Below are 5,789 nucleotides of genomic sequence, written 5' to 3' on the forward strand. Positions count from 1 at the left end.
GGGATCAAGCGTGTTGGGTAAGTTGGTGCACCCCTGCAGGGAAGTTAAATCTATTCGAATAGCCGTGATCTTCGGTAACAGGACGACTTGGAGTTGTACCTTGACCTTATGACAACTAGAACCGAATACTTAATAAAACACACCCTTCCAAGTTCCACAGACAACCCGGTGATCGCTTTTTTACAGGGCGACGAGGAGGGGATCGCCGGGTAGGATTATGCTATGCGATGTGACTGGAGATGCGCTTGGGGATGCTACCTGGAGATGCTACTTGGAGATGCTACTTGGAGGACTTCAATCTACTCTCTTCTACATGCTGCAAGACGGAGGCTGCCAGAAGCGTAGTCTTCGACAGGATTAGCTATCCCCCTCTTATTCTGGCATTCTGCAGTTCAGTCCACTGATATGGCCTCCTTACACATATACCCATGCATATGTAGTGTAGTTCCTTGCTTGCGAGTACTTTGGATGAGTACTCACGGTTGCTTTTCTCCCTCTTTTCCCCCTTTCCCTTCTACCTGGTTGTCGCAACCAGATGCTGGATTCCAGGAGCCAGACGCCACCATCGACGACGACCCCCTACTACACCGGAGGTGCCTACTACTACTTGCAGCCCGCTGACGACGACCAGGAGTAGTTAGGAGGATCCCAGGCAGGAGGCCTGCGCCTCTTTCGATCTGTATCCCAGTTTGTGCTAGCCTTCTTAAGGCAATCTTGTTTAACTTATGTCTGTACTCAGATATTGTTGCTTCCGCTGACTCGTCTATGATCGAGCACTTGTATTCGAGCCCTCGAGGCCCCTGGCTTGTATTATGATGCTTGTATGACTTATTTATGTTTTAGAGTTGTGTTGTGATATCTTCCCGTGAGTCCCTGATCTTGATCGTACACATTTGCGTGCATGATTAGTGTACGATTGAATCGGGGGCGTCACAAGTTGGTATCAGAGCCAACTGCCTGTAGGAATCCCCCTTCCAACTCCTTGGCCGAAGTCGAGTCTAGACTTTACAAAACTTTTACTAACATGGCTGTGCGGCCCATGGGCCCACGTCGCCATTGGGTGGTATTAGGATCTTTTACTCCTCGTCTATACTCTGGGACTCTGATCTCTCTTCTAGTCGGGTTAAATGATTTTCTGAAATCTAACTTTAGGTTCTCGAAAACGCTTTCTCCCGAAGAGCCCCTTCAGTCTAGATGATCGCCGACTGCACATGAAGATTTCAAAGTTACTTTCTGATACTCTTTCAGGACTGCCCATTGCTTTTGCAATTCACTACCACCGAAATATCCCTATGAATAAATTCATACACCGTTCTTACTTAGTCCCCAGTTGTTCTTTTTATTACAAGACGCCCCGAAATACTCGTTGTTGTTCTTAGAATACTTACGACTACTGCCTTGCAGTTCCTTACCACCTGAATACCCATACGGATAATTTCTCGCACTTATCGAGTATCCGCTCATCCCCAGTTGATTCGTGTATTTCACAAAAGTCTTCGAAATGCCATTCGATCTTCCGAAAATCCCGAGCAGCCTATTGCTCTTGAAATTCTTGCTTGCTTGCATTATGGTTAGTCCCATAAGTCTCATAGTCTTATTGACATTCCTTGTCATTATCATTTTGAGTCTGTTGACTCAATATGTTTGCGAATACCCGCAAACATCATTGATCCTTATAAATTACCTTTCCGGCTGAGCTGCCATTCTTTTAACTGGAATTGGTTCTCGACCAATCCAATTGTCTTTGATTGTACCCTAAGGCTATTCAACTTGTCCACCCCTAATCAGAGCATTGCTTCTGATCCCTTGATTTGGAAATCATAATTCCTTTGCATTTGACAATTGAGTTAGTCAGTTGTTTCTATAATCTGCTTCCTCTAGTTGAGTACCGATGCTCACGTCAGATCCCTTGTGGACCACCAGATCCTTTGTTGGATTTTATCTGACAACGCCCTTCATATTCAATAAACTTGTGAGCCTTTTCTCGGATACATAATGCCTTTGGTAAATTGTATCGTCTGCTTTCTCAACCATGCTCTGCCTTCGAGCTTGAGTTAATTACTTCTAAAGATTTTGGTATATGTTTCTAAGAAGCCCCTATGGGTTGAACATATGCCTTCTCTAAACCGTGTGAACCCGAAAGTTTTCACGAGTCTTACTCTTCTGGTGCTTCACCAGATAAAATTTCAACACTGCAACTTCATCGAACGAGAGAAGTGAATGAAAGGTTGTGCATTGGAGAAGTGGGAGTCGACCTTGAACTTTGTGTTCATGCCCATGGACCCAATGTACATCTTCTCATCGAAGCTTCTTTTAAAATTAATTATTCCCTTGATATAAGTTCATCTTATATCTGGGGTATGGCCTTTTACAATCGTGGTTTCGACCATGTTCTCCTTTAAATACCATTTTCGATGCAAGTGTAAGCACTTGTCTTCTGTGGATCAATACCCCGGTACAACCTCTACTTTGATCTGTCGTCGAGTATTACCCCCTGGTATCTCGAGATTATCATGGAACTGCATAACTTCTTATGAGTTCTTCATCAAGTGCTACCTTCCCACTGATTCCAATTTTTCGCGGGCTCTGAGTTATTGAACACTCAAAGACACCGATAATTGAACCGAGTCCGCTCTTCGGTTCAACAACTCTTCAGTAAGCTTCTATAAGTACGAGTTTGTACCCGATCACGCCATTCCTAGCCTGTTTGGCTATATCATTGTCGTGACGATTCCAACTGTGCTACCTGGTCCTTATTCTCGGAGCACCAATTTTCGATGATGAACTAACCTTTTGTCGATCCTCATCGTCATATCATTTCGCCTTGAACAACAAGCTTGGTTTCGAGTTTGTGTCGTACCCTTGGTTCCAATAACCTTTCACTTCATCATTACTTGACTTGATGTCGTCACCGATCGATTACATCTTCATGAACTCTCGCGACAAAGGTGTCGTGATCATCAACATTCTGAGCTCATCCAGGATATCAGTTGAATTCATGATGAGAAATACCATCCTTGCCCCTCGATGATTCCTATTCTCATCGACCACTTTATTGCCTTCCGTTCAACACAACTTGTTCGTGTTTTGTGTAAACCTTGAGATCACTGCTACCCAACAGTTGATCTTCCTTACCTCGGAAGTATTACCATCTCTTTTTGTCAAGAATGTGGTGAGAATTTCACCACCTCTTAATAATTCTTGATATCATAATACTTCTTGCCATCTTCGTTCATTCCTTGGTCCCCGTATTGTTTTCAACCGGAATACCAACAATGGAGCTATGACGTGTGAATTCAAAACTTCTAACAACCCTATTGCTTTGAAGTGAATGGGCGATAGTTCATTCTAAGTCCTTCACTAATTGAATCACCATTCTGACATTGGTCGTGCAACCCAACCCATATTTCGGGCGCACCTTTCAACCAATGTTTAATTGTGTATGTTTTCCTCGAGCATACTTCCTTATATCATTTGATCTGACAAATGTTATCTCCTTGTTCACTTAATGGTGGAAATCCATCTTTTGGGAATCTCGGTGAATTGCTGTTGAGTTCACCAGACACCTCCTTGTCCTCTCCTTGGGTTAATGATGGACTCTTGTTAACGGAAATCACTTCATAGTTCATTTCCCCGAGAATCTTACAATGTCATCTCGTCAATTTGCGTTGCACCTTTTCTTCTCAGGTATCCTAAGTCTGAGGTATCCTGACACCAATCGGATCTGAATCTCGGTCGGATATGATGGTTGGGACAACTTTCCAAGAGTTATGATGTTGATCCTTTGATGACCCGGTAACATGATGTCATGCCTAGCACCCCCCCCCCCGGCTGGAGGACCTATCATTATAGATTCCTTTTCAGCAAGATTATCCATTCATCCATGAGGAAATTGTAAGACTTATTCTACAAGTTATTCCTGATGGATCCTTCATGTTTCCAAAGTCTGACCTTTGCTCGAAGACCATGTTGATGCTATCTCGAAGCATGTTTGTGGTACTCTGATTCTCAACAAGTACATTGAAGCCCAATGCTAAATATTTCCTGCCCAATTATCCAAACACCGCTCTATGGGTAATGTCATGAAAAATCCTCTCCCCTACCTAAAGAGTTTTCTACATTATATCCTGACATGGATATCATGCTCTGCTTGTCCTTGGGAAGGATATACCCTTGAAATTTGTGTTTCAACCTATTTTCCTTCCCATTGATCTGTTTAATCTGATGATCATGTTTTCCTTCCATTGTTGATTTAACCTTTCTTGTGATCTATATGATCTGAGCAGTAATATTCTCCTGCTTATGTAAACACCTCGGTGTACAACTCTGCCAGTGAGACCCTGTTACTTTTGTTGGTGACATTTCGGTAACCACCGATGGACGAGAACTTTGCCTACTAGTCCGCCTTGTTCAACGAGCAGGAAAATGGTTCTCTTCGTCCCTCGTCCTTGGTACTGATGTTGTTGCCGACATAACTGATAGGCTATCCTCTGACATACCTTGCTTGCATGATCACGCAAGACGTCTCCGCCCTTCCTACCTTTAACCCACATGGTGGGCCCATAACCCACAGTTCCACAGGATCGAAACCTGACTCTCCTGTACACCCCCTGTTCCCAAAGTTATTCCTCCTGCGTGGACTCGTATGTAATTCATGAGCCACCTCCCAATGAGATCGTCAATTCTGGCATCGGACACAATAATTATTCCGTTGCTTGAAACCCCTTTTCACCTTCTGCCTAGGCAATGAACGATTGCCTGGCTGCTTGAAACTTCTTATTGTACCTTCCAACTTTACTCTCGATGTGTTTTATTTTGTTCAACTCGAGAGGTACTCATTTGCTCATTCATGGGTTAATCCCAGATTATTACCCTTATAGCATTCTGTCGTTGCTGATCTGCCTCATTACCTATTCTTAAATACGATGAAGATCCCGAAGAAAGGATGCCGACTTCATCCTGGTGACCTGAAGCAGAGGAATGAAGACATCAGTGTAATGGATTGATCTCTTCAAGAAGAGCAACCAAAGACGAGAAGATTCGTTAGGATTTCGTAACCAGACCTTTCCCCCTAGTCCCCCTCTTAAATCTCGGGACGAGATTTCTTGTAGTGGAGGAGAATTGTGACGCCCGGATAGTTACGCTACAGTAATCCTTCGCTAATGATGCCACATCACCTTGATTACTGTGGCTAATCTCGCATTAGTTCGAAAACGATTCGAATTCAAACTTGAATTTTTGGCAAACAAACAAAGTTTTCAAACTTTAAAACAAAATTGTTCGGACCGTGTCAAATATTGCATAGATAATTATGGTGAAGAAACAAAACTTCTATAAATTATTCCAATGCACTAAAATAATTAAAACAACAGCTAAACCTATTATAAATGCCCTTTTGAAATTTATAAAAATGCGAACTAAATATTTTTTTTAAAAAAAATCCAAAATATATTATGGAAGTGGGCTAATTTACAACCTCCATTTAGGTACTGGTCTTATAAATTTACAAAACTGAAAACTATTAAAAACTATAATAGAAAACAGAAAAGTAAAATAAAATAAAAACAGAAAAGAATATACAAAAAAAAGGGACCCCCCACTAGGCCTCGGCCCAGTTGGCCATCGGGCCAACCAGGCCGGCCCAGCTGGCACCTACAACACCCCCTGGGGCGACCGAACCCTAGCCCGGCCACCCCACTCCCCCGCACAATCCCCACCTCTCCCCTCGTCTCCCTCACCCGCCGCCACCCCACGACGCCCACTCTCCTCCTCGTTCCCCACTCCCCTCC

This window comes from Triticum aestivum, chromosome 2A (assembly GCF_018294505.1).
Source record: "Triticum aestivum cultivar Chinese Spring chromosome 2A, IWGSC CS RefSeq v2.1, whole genome shotgun sequence".
Taxonomy (NCBI): Eukaryota; Viridiplantae; Streptophyta; class Magnoliopsida; order Poales; family Poaceae; genus Triticum; species Triticum aestivum.